Below are 15,880 nucleotides of genomic sequence, written 5' to 3'. Positions count from 1 at the left end.
AACTGATATGTACAGAGAAAATCTGCAGTGATATTCTGCAAGTAGAGGGGCATGCTGGAAAACACAGAGAAGCTCAAACTTCTAGTTTTGGCTACAAAAATGTAACCATGTTTTATTGGACTAGGCAATAAAGTACATAGGCGCATTCCGAACATTCCTACCTACCTGAACCGCCAGATGTTTACTGGATTACAATTTCTGGCACAACTACATTCTGAACCTCTTTCAAAGGCCATTTGAATTGACAATATATGTTAATATATCATCTAGAAAAAGTACAATTTTATTGAATAAAACACAAGCAATGTAGGAAACAAAGTTAAAAAAAACTGTATCCATATCCTCAAACCTGTGTTTACAGCTACTTACAATTGGCAAAAAGTAGCAAGAATTAGAAGCTCTTGATGGAATAGAAACAAAATACTATATGCAAACTGACCAGAAGAAAAGAAAAGTAAAAGATTTTTAAAGTGCATATTGAATCTGCCAGAAAAATTGAAAGAAAAATCCGGTCTAGTACAAAACCTTTCTCCCTGCCTGACCACCCCCACAGGGCTCTGCAGATGGCGTACAATACCCAGAAGCAGGGATGCAGATGCACTCATACAACACGCTTTAAATACACACATAATTACAACTCAAGTCTTCGAGAAAAGCAAAGGTTCAAAGGTCAAAATTGATTTATCATTAGTGGTGATGTCTTCAAGGTTTTAATTTTTCCTACTTTATATCACTCTTCCTCAGTATTTGAGGAAACCAAAATGAGCCTTTATTTTAAAAGGAAGCATGAAGATAAAAATATTTATAGTGAGGGGTAAGACTCATCAGCCAATGTAAACAAAGAAATTAGATCATGAACATTCTACTGATTTTCTTGGGGAAAGAGGATTTGCCCACTGTCCATGTTCCTCTGAGAGCAAAGCCCTTCTGGCCCCGGGAGCCCTAGTGAATCACATCATTGCCACCTGACTGGCAGGATACCCCCTCAGAGTGCTCACTTCCGGCCAGCAAAACAAGGCGTATGCAATTTCTGGTATTTTGTTTTTTCAAATAATCTTAATGGTTTCCTTCTAAGGACCAATTATTTCTGAATTAAATATTCCAAAATTTCTAGGCAAGGCTACAAAAGGGATGGGGGAGGCAATAGTGCTAGTTGATGTAAGATTCATTTTGAGATATGCCCACATATGTCTATCTGGAGGAATCAACCATGTCCTAGGTAAGCAGGAACAAGTGCCTAAGTCACCTGAGACCAAGGTACACTGTATTTATCCTTTTATATTCCTCCAGAATTCTGTAGTATAGCTAGGATCATAAAAACTTCAGAAATTAAAAAGACTGACATTTTAGTGAGATGACAACGCAATGTCCCAGTTTATACAGGAGGAAAAGTGAAGCTGTGTATATAACTTGCCCAAGGCCACAAAGTAGTGCACCATCCTGGCTAGGGCAAGGCCTGGGTCTCTTGACTCCTGCTCTACAAATCACTGTGCACAAATAAATGATCACTCTGGAAAATGTGTCCTATCTTAACACAGAGCAGGAGGGAAGCATTTAATTACTATGGTAACTATTTACTAAGCAGTTCCCTAAATAAAGGCTCATCACACTTCTTCCCTCAATAAAATAAAGTCCATAGAGAATCAGTCAGTATTTATTTAACCTCTTGATATTCAAAATATGGTTGCAATTAGAAGACATTTTGCAAAAGGCCTACAAGTCAACCTATGCAAGGGCATCCATTTTAAGTAGGTCACAAATAGTAATGCCATGTAATTTAAAGTGAGATGACTAACAACACATTCTAAAACGAAAACCAATTTATTGTTATAATTTCTAAACTTGTGCAGACATAGAGACTATGTATGATTTCTGAGGCTTTTTTAATAGTATAAATTATATTTCAACTCCTCTTTCTTCCAGCTGCAGTATTGAACTTAAATGTCTACTAGATCAGTGGGTGGAAGATCAAAGAACATTTAAAAAAATGTAACTTTACTACCCACAAGGATGTGGGAGTAATATGTCAGTGGGACTAAAAAGTACGTGACAAAGTCTTAGAGATTCCCTAATTCAACAAGGAGCAGGTTGTTCCCTTTTTTAAAGAAGCAACGCTCAGCCTTCCTTTGCTGGGTCTACTTTATACAGCTGACAAACACAATGAAAAACTTAAACCAGAATCTAAAAGTGTACATGTTCTTATAATGTTCTCTTCCCAGCACAGTATAAACACTAATTACAGCTGATAATCTGAGATATTTCATACCTAGATGGCCTTGTAAAGGGTTTCCCTTCATTTGGGTAATAAATGATCTACACTAAGAATAAACTTAATCTTTTAAGACAGGGACAAATATAGTCTTTCTTTCCATCCCTTCTTCATTCCTAGTTCAAGAGAAAATAGAGCAGAGGCAGCGACGGTGCATGGGGCAAGGAAAGCACATCAACCTCATTAGGCTGCCAGGATGCTCTTCTAGTGTCTCCAATTAGTATTACATCCTCTCAGTACCCACTAGACCTGTGCAGTCAGACCTCAGGTTGGCCATATTCACTGCCATCTAACACTAATACTGTGCTCCCTCCTCCTTCCCACATCCTGTTCTTCTCTAACCCCAGAATGCCCTTTCCTCCTCACCACAAGCACCCTTCCCATCTGTTTAAATCCCATCTATCTGTTCGGCCCATTCCAAATTCATCACCCAAATGGAGCTTCCCTGGAGTACCACATATCCGCCAAGCTCTCATTTTCTGAACTTTTACAGCATTCTTATGTGAAGCCCATAATTGGTACCAACTATAGAATGTCTTGTATCCCTTGCTAGTTGTTCCATTTATATTACCAGGTTTATTTCCTCACTTAAAATGGAAGACTAAGGACATACACCAAAACTTATACTTTCAAAATATGTCCCACAGCACTAGCATACAAGTGGAGAAATAGGTGCCTGGGATAAAAAAAAATCCTGCTGCACTGAATTAGCATAGTCAAACTCAGAGTGACAGAGGGTTTCTTTCTTTGGCTATGCATGAACTCAGATACAAGTTCTATGCATCTGTATGCATACATGTATATGGCTGTAAAGCACACCAATGCTCCAGCTCTTTTGAAGAGACTAGTTATAATCATAATTATTATTATTGTTATTCATCTTCAAGAAAGCAAAGTGCCACAAGTAACACTTAGGAATGCAAATTCCTCAAATGCCTTTGTGCGAATGTGGATGTAATTTTTCTTCCTTTTTTGGATTTCATTATCCAGTGCATTTTTTTCATTTTACAGCAAGTCATTAAAAGGAGACTTCAGTCAACTATTTTAATGTAATCCAAATTAGTTGCATAGACATTTCTCTACTAAAATTCTATTAAGTGTCCAGCACCAAGCTACACCTTGAAATACACAAAGACATATGACAGAATTCTCTATTTTCTTAATTCTCAAATATAAAAAGCATACAAACAAACATACCTAGACACACACACACACACACACACACACACACACACACAGAGTTCTCAAGGAAAGGGAAAAATGTATTCTTTCTGCATCTCCAACACCACTTCTCCCAGCACTGCACATAAAGTAATGGCTCAGAGAATATGGCAGTGGCACCGCAGTGTTTATGAAATAATGAAATTTGTAAGTATGTACATAGAAGAGCACAGTAGCCCTTTATAAATAAACAATCATATGAAAGCCAAGTACATAAAAATAATATATTTTAAGAACATGTGTTTTCTTCTGAGTTAACTTCTAGAGAAGAGTTGATTCTCCCACACACTGTCACTGCAAAACCATTTATTGATTTTAACTCTCATGTTCCCTGAAGCAGAAATTAATTTGAGGCAATTTCTGTATCTATACATATCAGAATATTGCTATCACAGTCATATTAATATAAGTAAAGGACTGTAAACCAACATGTATAAAGAAAGTTACATAGAAAATTATTCTTTTGAAAGTAAACAATGACAGACATTATACTGTGTTGCTCAGTTGGCTGGGTGTCTGACCGGTTCAGGTTATAATTTCAAGGCTTGGCTTGTGAGTTAGACCCCCCTCATCAGGCTCTATGCTAATAGCTTGGAGCCTGGAACCTGCTTCACCTTTTGTGTCTCCCTCTCTCTCTCTCTCTGTCCCTCCCCCAATCACACTCTGTCTCTCTCTCTCTCATACAAAAAATAAACATTAAAAAAATGGATATACTAAAAAGAAGACAAAAATACAAGCCTAGGGTTTGGATCACAGGTGAGAGTGGAAGTATCATGTGGAGCAGAGATCTTGGCATCAGGACAAGTAGGCAGGCACGCCTGTTATCAAGGGGTCTATCACCAGAAGAAGAAAAATGAGGCAACAACACACTGAGTAACCAAAATAAACAACAGCCAGACACCTCTTTACAGTTCTTTCCAGGGCAGACATAAAAGTTAACATGGACATGTAATGAATGGTTAATGTGAGAAAGGGAAATACTGCTTAACAAATGATTGTAGAACAAATGAACACATAAAAACAGGAAGGAAGAAATGAATACATGAATAAAACAAGGAGTGTGGGGATAAATTATTTATTCCTGGATACGGGGTGGGGGGAATAAATGGACAAAGAACAATCTTAACCACTAGACAGGGATCCTGGGAGATCTAAAGTGGGTAGGAGGGCTTGGGGCAAAGTTACCAGTAAGTGGTGGAAAAAGTTATGTAAAAAGATTTTAAAATACACATAAAGAAAACTCCCATTTAGGAGATCATTGAGCAAATCCTAATTTTCTAGTTCTTTTCTGCCAAATAACCTCTTATTAGGCTTTCAGTGTAGAAAATATGTTCTATTTATTGGCTCCCAATCATGTTTTTTCTTTGTAACCCACATGCGGAATAAGCCTGCAACCCACCTCACCCTACCCCAACCCTGTCCATCCTTTAAAGTCTAACCCAATACAAGCCTAAGAATTCTTTCTTCTTTAGGAAACTTAGAAAATAGCTAGCTTTGAGGAGAGAAGCTACAAACAGATAGGGGACAGAAATAGATAAAGGAGGAGATGTAAGTAGGATCTGAGCTTGGAAGAAACTAATATTACAGACTTCCTTGGTAGGGATCTGAAATGAAAAAAAAAGATGAAAACCAGGTCTCTCAATCACACTATGTCCTAAGGGGGTAAAAACCTTTTATACTTCATTCAAGGAGGCTTGCTTTTGATTTCTGGAATCACTGGAAGGAATGGGGTTGGCACTGTTTTTCACAACCCTCCTACCTTATGTCCCATTTTCCCTTCTTTTTCGCAACTGAGGCATCTAGTATATGTTCATTTAGGATATGTCCTAGGTAGAAGACAATCAGAGAGAAAAGTAGAGGATCAAGTGAGAGGGACTTTCTCTTTCTCATTCTACTTTTTTCATGAATTCCTCTAGCATTAACCTTGTAAAATGAAATGGGTAATATCTCCTAGATTACTGCTTGAGAATATTGCCACACCTCCAAAGAAAATATAATGCCGAGACACTGGGCTACTCCTCAAGAAACAAGGGTGGATGGGATAAGTAAAATTAGTGGCACTAGTGGCAATGACGCAGAGAGAAAGAAAAAGGGAAGAAATGCCAAGCTGTAGCCAGGCAATGCAATGCAAACCATTGCTTCAGTCCCGCCCACCTCCACACCTACTGAGAGTGCTGTTCTTGGGGACGAAAAAAAACCAGCCTGAGATAGCAACAGAAGAATCAATGCCAAACCATCCTTATCTCTGAGCCAAGACACTAACCTGAGAGTTCATGGCTATTACTGAAAGAAGACAAAGACAACAGAAACTATGACTACAGGTCTCTCCTTAGTCTACTTCCCTAAACCCAGAAAGGCACTAATGTAAATCTATTTAAAAATCACATGAATTACTGGCCTCTATTTCTTACATGCATTTGTTGGAGACAAGCCTAAATTAACATCGATGAGCTAGTAAGATATTGCCAAGTAATAAGTGGAGAGAGACATTAAGGTACTGAACTTTAATAAAATGACAGGTCAGAATTTAAAGACAAAGAAATGTCTTTTTTCTTTCCACATATGGAAAAGGAACATAGCTGGTTAAAAGATTCACAGTATTTCCCTGATTTTCTCTTACCTTTTTCTTTCTTTTGAAAGCAATTGCTATGTAATTGATTATAATTACTACATTATATCAAATCCTAGATATGAAAATTTAAATAAACTAAAAAATTATCTGCTAACTAGGTCCCATGACTTCAACTCATATTGGTTACAGAAGATATCCAAACCTTGATCTATAATTTGACCCTCTCATCTGGGTATCCATTAGAATGTAAACTTTATGACCTCATCTATCTTGTACAGCTGTATGACCTCCAGAACATGATAAAGAATGGAAGCTTAATAATTGTCAACTGAATGAACCTAAGTCTGATGAAATCTCAGATTCAACTTATGCAAAATATCTTAATTCCATCCAAAACTACTGTGCCTGTCTTTCTCAGTGTTCCTACTTGCTCTTCTGGGATCTAAATGTATAGTTTTAATTTATCTCTCTCCTTTATCTCCTCTATCCAGATAGTCCATCATCTAGGAAATTTTCTTGAGAAACTAAATAGCTGAATTAAAAAGAAGCCCAACCCCCTGCTACACACACACACACACACACACACACACACACACGCACACACATGCACACAATGTCCCTTTTAATCATCTTTACCTCTCTGCCACTACCCTATTACATGTTGGGTATCATTACCCTGATTTTGGCCATCTTATCTAAGTTGGCCTTTTTACTTTCAATTTCTGCATACTAATTACAGACTAAAAGTCTCCTTTACCTAAAAGCTATATATATTCTCCATTACCCACCTACTTTCCAAAGTAAAATTATGCTCTTAAAGGGAGCCATTCAAAGTCCAACTTGCAACATACCTTACTTATCAAGTAGGCCCTACTCATTGCCCTACCAGCCTGCTAAGCTAATTTCTATATTCACACTTAACTCATTTTTACCCATTTAGTCCATCAGAATGTACACTCCATAAAAGCAGGGATTTTTCACTTTTGTATCTTCAGCACCTAGAACAATGCTGACACATATTAAGACCTCAAAATAAAATTGCTGGATGAATGAATGAGTTCTTGTAAGAATAAGAGAAAAAGAGAAGGGAGAGAGAAAGTCAAGTAGGAGAAAGTATGTGTCAAACTATCCCTATTAAGGAGCTTATAATTCAGGTCAAATCCCCATTTTCACAAATCACTTTTATCTTCTCTTTTTCTCTTCATACAATTTAACAGTTAAATACTCATTCCAAGTATTCCATGAATAGTTGAGAGCCTGTTATGCATCAAGCTCTTTGTCAGGCACTGGTGATAAACCAATGGGCACAACACATATGGTCTTTGTCTTCTCCAAATTTATAGTCTAGTGTAGATATTAAAGTCAATTAAAAATCAGGTGCTACAGATGAAACAGAAAGGATACCTAGCATGGACTTCGGCAACAAGGAAAGTTTCTCAGAGGAAGAGACATGTAAAGTCCTGAAGGATGAGTAGGAGTTACCAGAAAAAAGGAGGGAGGAATGTTTAAGGCAGAGGGAACAGCATGAATGAAGACCTAGAAGCAAGAGAGAGTAAAAAGTGTTCAGGAATTGAAAGAAGTTCAATGGGTCTGGAGTTTAAGAGTACAAAGAAGACAGGAAAGGAGCTGAAGCTGCAGGGTTGACAAGGATCAGAGTTTAAAGGACCTTGAAATCACTTTCAATTGCCCTTTCCCATCCAAAGGAAACAAAAGAATGAGCTATCAAAATGAATATGAGAGGAAGTTGAGAAAGGGCAAAAGACAGGGAGATGCTTTAAACATCAGTTCTAACTCTCAATTTAGGGAATAAATTCCTTGTGGTCTTATATTTTCTCTGTATCCTCAAATGCCTGTTCAAATAAAAGTGTTTAAAAAATTGAAAATTTTTATTCTTCTTGTCCCTTTCCCATCCAAAGGGGGGAAAAAGAGTAATTTTAAAATGGAATCACTGAACTAATAAGCAACTATATTGAACTATATGAACCATAAATCTCTTAATTATTTTTCCCCCCTGGGACTCTGAAATTCCTTTGCTAGTCAGCAGAGATTTCTGAACTGGGCTTGTCTCAGAATCCACAATCTTATACATTCTCGTCATTACCAGGCAATTTGTAAAAACTTAACTCAGCAGTGAGCTAAGGAAACAAACTGGTTCTGCTTTCCATTTTACTTCTTACTTCAAATTAATCCACCACCAGTTCTTCACATTAGCCCATATTCAATACCAAGTTCTGTCCAAATGTGGTATTTTGTTGGGACTCTGACCTGAAATTATTTCAAGACAAAGAACTACATGTAGACTCACGTAGTATTCCTAAGAACATGCCATTAAGGAAGTGTGCAACAAAGATAAAGGGATAAAGAGAATTCAAAGCTCCCCAGACAAAAAGGATGCAGTTTTCTAAGTGTGATTTAGAAAAGGTATGGATTTTAAGTGGACAAGTTTTAGTTAACTATGTATTAAGAACTACCCAGCATCTGTCTCATACATTACCTTTAAATACTGTTCATCAAAATAGCCAGCACTTGCTCTGGGCCATGAATGAAATGAGGACACTATGAAAAAATATAAATGCTATTCTGGGGGAAAATCTTTCATATCCCTGTCTCTAGCCTACTACACAGGAGAAGGAAATAAATCCCCTGCTAAACCTTCCTTTTGAGTTAATAATTCAATTTCTTAAGTAATATTGCCCCAATGTACTAACAATGTTGTCACCAAGTAAAACTCTCGTTATTTATCACATTCATTTATTTCTTTCATTAAAATAGCGAAGCCAGAATTCCATGGAGACTAGAAAAGAAAGCACCATAAAACAAAAAAGCTTCTTCTTTTCTAAAATAGGGGCATCATTTGGCCTACTAATTCTTGACTTTCAAAAGTAAGAAATACACTAAAGTATTGCATTTTTCTAGTTACAAGTGGTATGCTATGTTATTCTCAACATACCACTTCTTTTGAGATGTTCTTAATAGGGCATGTTACTTCGGAGCAGCTCTAAAACTCACATGCATTCCATAACCCTAGGACAACAAAATGAGGACCTGACATTTTAAGAATGAAGGTACCATCATCAAGATTGGTGTGATCAACCTCGCCATTAATTCTCCTCTGTTAATACATTAATCTATTAATCTCTGGTTAAGTGGCAAGTATTCTCTAATATAAACATACATGTGTGTGCGCACACACATCCCACATTATAACTAAAAATTATTTAGCTTTCATCTCTGTTGAGAGTAGGAAATGCAAAAAAATCTTTTATCTATGCATATTAATAAGAAGATCACGGGTTATACCTGAATTAGCAATCTGACCTTTAACAAAGCCTACCTTCAGTACCTTTGGGGAAAGAGAAGGAAGAAAAGACACACTATAAACATTTGTTACACTCTGTGACCTTTCATCCATCCATTTAATACTCAATTATGACCTCCTGTGTGCCAGATACCATGCACTGCAAAATGTTCAGCACCATCTTTGGCCTCTGTGCATTAAATATGAGGAGTACCTATCTGCCTCAAGTTGTAAAAACCAAAAATGTTTCCACACATTACCAAATGTCCAGTGGGAACAGCACTGCTTTAGAGGTTAGAGTGTGTACTATCATCTTAGGGTGGGAGAGATAGATGGTGACCCAGCAGAAATCCACATGTACCTAGGAAAGGTTGAAAATATTTTTAAATAAAATGAAGGAAAGAGAATTTGCTCCTAAAAATCATTCTCCTCACCCCTTTCTAGAAAAATGTCTCCTTCTTCACCACCCCAAAGAACCCTCTTCATCAAACAGCAAGACATTTATTCTAACTACTGACTACTGAACTCATGGAATCATGTTATCCCGTAAGTAATCACTGGAAGTAAGTGAAACAGTAAATAAATCATTAAGATGGACCTGATATGATTCTCTCTGCTATTAAGAAAGGCAACTTAGATCCTCTAAACCCAGCCACTTCTATCATTTGATATTTAAACTTTACTGCCCTGATCAAACATAATCCTAGTAATTCTTTTTAGTCAACTCTTTGGGAGAGTTTGAGAAAAGAAATTGCTAGACAGAAAGCCAACAGAAATAAACAATGAATCTTTAATTAAAGTATAAAAAACTGACAACAAAATGAGAAAAATAGTACCTTGAGTTTTCAAAGGATATTACTTATAGAAGCTGAGACAAGGACCTCAGAATAAGCACTCATTCTTCTCAGGAAATTAAAAGTTGTACTCTTAAAAATAGTTTCAGATCCTTCCAGAAAATTTGAAGTAAAACGAAATACTACTTTCAAAGTTTTCCTAGGAATACTTACAATTTGAACAGAAAATGTACATTGCAAACTCTCCCTGGATCGTCTTGGCCTTTGCTTGATTTTTATTCCCAGATTCTTGTTTTGTTCTTTGTCCAGCAATGAGTACAATGTTCAGTTACTCATGGAGTCTGAGAGGTGAGTAGGGTCTAATTTGGTAGCAGGAAATACTCTTTAGAGAAAACAGGTTCTTTTTTTTTGTTTCATTATTTTTCTTTTGCAAGAGAGGAGTAATTTTTTTGTCTTCCACATACTATGAGAAATTGGTCTCTCTGAGTGCTCCAGCAAAATGACCTCTCAGGGGCATTTCAGGAGACACAGAATCTGCCGTAAGTGAAGACAAATATAAAGCTGGTAAAGAACAAAATGAGAAACAGCTGCTGAATAATGTTGTTTGTTAAACAACAAATTCTTACCCAACAAACAAAATACTGGTCAGTTAGCAGACCCCTTAAGAATACAGGTGTGTGGATATAGTTGGACAAATTGTAACCAGTTTTAAGAAAAGAAGAAAGTTTTGGAAGAAATACTCTGTCTTGGTTATCTATTGCTCTGCAACAAGCTACCTCCCAAATCAGTGGTATATAACATATACTATTTTATTTGCTTTTGATTCTGTGGATGTGCAGTTCAGAGCAGAGCTCAGAGGAGAATGTCCATCTCTGCTCCACATGGTGTTAGCGAGGCTTACCTGGGGCTGGAGGATCTGAGGTGCCTCACTCCCATGTCCGGAAATGGTGCTGGTTGGAGGCTACTGAGTTTTGGTGTTCCTACTACCTACTATACAGGTTTCCCCTCCCCAGTAGGAAAGCTTGGGCTTCCTGCCTTACATGCTGGCTCAGAAACTGCCCCTTCTAAGGTCTATAATTTTCACAGCATGGCTTCTACCACATTCTGTCCCACAAGGCTAGCACAGACTTCAAAAGGAGGGGCAAAGAGACTCCACCCTCTAGATGGGTGGAACAGCATGTGCATACATGGATGGGAAGATCTACAAGTGACCATCTTTGCAAACACGGATGGGAAGATCTACAGGTGACCATCTTTGCAAACACGGATGGGAAGATCTACAGGTGACCATCTTTGCAAACAATGTGCCATAAATCCCACTATTGGAAACCACTAACATAAGAGAAATCAAGAGAAAAAATAGAAAATGGCCAAAATTAAGTGCATTTCCTTGCTAATACACCTTATTTCCTACCCTTCAGTCTCTAGCCAATGAAGAATAGAAAAAAACAAAATGGAAGATGTAGTGCAGACTTCACAGAGAGCAACTTTGATTATAATATCTAATTAGAATTTTTTTTAATATAGAAAGAGAACAAAAAAGTGAGGTTACAGAACCACCACTGAGTCTATTCGTACCTTTGGCTAAATGTAAGTTTTAAACAGAAAAAATACATGGATTTAGTAATAGGTAAAGAATATATAAATTGCTAGAGGGAAAAATGGAAATTTTTTTTTAAAAAATGAGTTCTATTTCTTAGGGTCACTAATTTAAAAGATCAATGTTTCTAACATCTTTTTAAAAGAAATAAATACTGGAATATCCACAGTTGAAAAATAAATGTGTTGTATGCAGGTAGTAACATAGCAGCTCTTGTGGACAGGCAGCTACCTCTTTCCTGCACCAACATGCAATGGTGCAGAACACCATCCCCTCTTGAAATCTCCAATCTTCATGTATAAGAAACAGCAGTATTACTCATGCATGACTTTTCCCTAAAACTGGTTGGCAGATGGGTTTGCATACCAAAGTGGAGATGTAATGAGATTATCCTGAGTTCAAAGAAACTAGTCCAATTGAGCCTAGACAAAATTTCACTGGATAAGAGGTTTACCATTTGCACAAAATGTGGACAAATATGCCATGTTACAGTGGCTTCCGCTCACTTCCCTGCTTGTCATCATTCCTCTTCATTTTCCATAATAAAAACAACAAAAGACAATATTTTTCTCCCAGCTGTAATGTTAATCTTCAACCAAGTTAATACCATACCATCTCAGGGGTATCCGTAATTTAGCAGGAAAGCTCTGAACCTTGCAATCATTTAGGACCAAAATGAGGAAATCCAAGTCTAATTATGGGGAAATGAAAAAAAGATAAGGAAACAGAAAAGCTCTTCAAATCAGACCACACAGGAGGCCAAAACTGACTATCACAGATGAAAGAAAGTAATTAAGTGATGCTTCTTTTACTGTCTTTGAAAGAAACTTCTAGGCTAAGCCAGCACTCACTCAACAAATTCTACAGGTATTAAGATCTGCAACATTTAAGGCACTGGGCAAAATAATTTCAGTTACTGTTACTCTGGGAGGGGATAATTCTTTATACTGACAAACACTGGCCCCCATATAAAAGGCAAAAGTAGAAAGATCACTAAACTTGGCAGGTGGGGAAAAACAGATTTGAATCCTGCCTCTAACCCCCAGTAAATTAACCTTTTCCTTTAAATTAACCTTTTAAAGCCCAAGTTTCTTCACCTGTAAAAAATATGGATGGGGTGCCTGGGTGGCTCAGTCACTTAAGCGGCTGACTCCTGATTTCACCTCAGGTCATGATCTCACAGTTTGTGAGTTCAAGCCCCACATCTGGCTCTGTGCTGGAGGCATGGAGCCGGCCTGGGATTCTCTTTCTCCTTCCCTCTCTGCTCCTCCTCTGTTTGTGTACACTCGTGCCGTCTCTCTGGACATACATAAAATAAGTTTTAAAAAATATATGGATAAAAACACATTCCATCAATGAGTTTTACTCTATGGGTTCAATGAAGTAAGTAGTTTATATGCCTGAAAAACAGTATCCAATAAGTGTAAACTGTAGGATTCTGCTGTTTTATACAGATTAAGGCTCCAAATAATTAAGACTCCCAAGTAAAGTCCATTTTTTTAAATAACAAAAAAGCACAAAGTTTGTGGTCAGTAGGTGAAACTTCTAGGTCATATTTTGCAACTTACTGGCTGGACAATCTTGGGTAAGTCTTTTTTCTTTCCCCAAGTCTTAGGCTCTTCACTTACTGGGGACACAACAGTGAACAAGGCAAATCAACCTCCTGCCCTTACAGAGCTTTCCGTGCCACAGGGAGACATAAAAGGAACAAATGAATAGTGCCAGGTAGTGTCACCTATAGATGAACTGATTGGCAGAGAGTATCTTCAAGCCGCCCCTCACTCCCATTTAAGTCTATGAGTCCAAGACTGTAAATATGAAAGTCAACAAAGAGAAAAGAAGACCACAATCGCTCATTCTGATGTTTTGTAAGGTGTTAAATCGTTCTTTCTAAAACTGAAATCAAAAGCTTCCAAAGAACAGCAGCATCATTAGCTTTTCTGTACTACAAAAGCAACAGTCCTCATCTGAGATAAAAATTTAAAATTCTGCTGTTAAAGGGAAACCTTTGCTATTAAAGGGGAAAATCAGATCTTCACATCAAAGACTGCTTTTCTCATACTCTTAAAGCCAATAATTTAGAGGGTAATACTGGCACATATACATAAGACCACCAAAGCCTTAGCATAAACAATCACAACTGATGGCTGAGATGCTCATAATACTAGTTCGGAAAAATATACTGAGCTGGCAGGCACATGGGCTACAAATGAACACAAGTAGATGTACTATCCCAAAGGGTAAGATTCACAGTGGATAGAAACGCTTGCTTTGCAGCTGATTTAATTTATATTGTTACCAGTCATACAAACACATCTGCCAAAGTAATCAGATGAAGAATAAGTTTTACAACGTCAATTTTTCTCTGAAATGTTTCTGTTCACCTGTAGCATGGTTTTTACTGGCAACCTTGAGCTTTACACAGAAAGACTGAGCTTTCAGAATGAATCAAACAAGGACTAAGAAATAGTATTCATGAAAAGTTAGAATCAATACAAATTTCTCATACCAGTGAAACTGTAAGAACACAAAGGATTATTGGATATCAACAAGGGTTCTTTAAATGATTTTTCAAAACTATAGTCAAACTTTGTGCTGAGTCAACTGAAGAAACACTCACCTGACAAATAAAATTGTTTTAGAAAATTTATTTGGCAAATTGAACAAAGATTACCTAGCAAAATCTACTTTAAAGAATAAATAAAAATAACATAATTAGCATATAAATTGTTTTTATGGAAAGTAGTTTCTGAAGTACTTGAGGTTTCTTAAAACAGCACGTAATTATAACAAATTTGAGCCCATTTCCTATAATCTAGTTTACCTATTTAGGTATAAGCATAAACCTTATGCCCTCCATCTACTTTAATCCCCAACTTCCACAATTACAAACTAAGGATAATTCATATCATTAGTCACAAGGCTTGAAACTCTAGAGTTCTAAAATTCTACAAAATACAACAAGATTCAGGTCAGATTCTCTCTAGACTTTCAGATGATGGATGAATGAACAGAATCTAAATCCCTTTATTTTACATGTTTATGCATGTATGCTTATATGTATTACTATAAAAATGAACATTAATTTCTTGTGAAAATTCCAGCAGTGTATCTGTGATTTTTAATAAAATAAATAAAAAAACTCTTGGCTTTAGAAATAGGCCTAAGGGGCTGAGGATTGTTTTCTTAAATATACTATGTTGAATATGGCCTTTTGTAGCAACGTGGATGGAACTGGAGAGTGTTATGCTAAGTGAAATAAGTCATACAGAGAAAGACAGATACCATATGTTTTCACTCTTATGTGGATCCTGAGAAACTTAACAGAAGACCATCGGGGGAGAGAAAGGGGAAAAAAAAAGTTAGGGAGAGAGCCAAACCATAAGAGACTCTTAAAAACTGAGAATAAACTGAGGGGGGTGGGAGGGAGGGGAGGGTGGGTGATGGGCATTAAGGAGGGCACCTGTTGGGATGAGCACTGGGTGTTGTATGGAAACCAATTTGACAATAAATTTCATATTTTAAAAAAATGAACATTCTTGGGGCGCGTGGCTCAGTAGGTCAAGTGTCTGACTTTGGCTCAGGTCATGATCTCTGTCTGTGAGTTGGAGCCCCTGCTGACAGCTCACAGCCTGTGGCCTGCTTGATTCTGTGTCTCCCTCTCTCTCTGCCCCTCCCCCCCCCACTCATGCTCTGTCTCTCTCTCTCTCTCTCTCAAAAATAAATAAACATAAAAAAATGAACATTCTTACATTACAGATGAGGAGACTTCTACTGAAAGACTAAAGGACTACAGGTTATGCAGTAAGAAGCCTTACATTATTATTATGCTAGCTCTGCCACTCATTGTGCAGAGGCAAGATACTCACCAGTCATGCTCCTTGGCTTGTTTCTTCTTTTTATCTATAAAATGAAGATAATAATGGTACTACCTGATAGGGTTATTGCAAGAATCAAATGTGTTAATAGAATCATGCCTGGTATATAAGAATTAAAAAATGCTGGGGATTACATAATCTATGGTATTTATTAGTGAATGAATATAAATCAATGAGTGTCCGTAAATAACTATTTACTGGAACTGGGGACTTTTATTAACCCTATACTCAATAAGAGTTTCAGAGGA

The 15,880-nt window shown here is 37.2% G+C and overlaps 1 protein-coding gene and 1 long non-coding RNA gene across 11 annotated transcripts in view; both read right to left on the bottom strand.

Annotated features, from left to right (window-relative positions):
* PSD3 (pleckstrin and Sec7 domain containing 3) overlaps window positions 1-15,880 on the bottom strand; it is a 796,552-nt gene that overhangs the window by 288,871 nt on the left and 491,801 nt on the right. The gene's annotated exons all lie outside the window — the stretch shown is intronic.
* Window positions 7,363-14,820, bottom strand: LOC125923864 (uncharacterized). Its single transcript, XR_007458181.1, has 2 exons — window positions 10,368-14,820; window positions 7,363-9,721 (listed from the first exon to the last, which is right to left on the bottom strand). It is a non-coding gene; the product is annotated as an uncharacterized LOC125923864 (long non-coding RNA).

The sequence above is a fragment of the Panthera uncia genome, chromosome B1 (genome assembly GCF_023721935.1).
Source record: "Panthera uncia isolate 11264 chromosome B1, Puncia_PCG_1.0, whole genome shotgun sequence".
Classification (NCBI taxonomy): domain Eukaryota; kingdom Metazoa; phylum Chordata; class Mammalia; order Carnivora; family Felidae; genus Panthera; species Panthera uncia.
The sequence above is the reverse complement of the archived record's forward strand: the minus strand, read 5'-3'. Positions and strand labels throughout refer to the sequence as shown.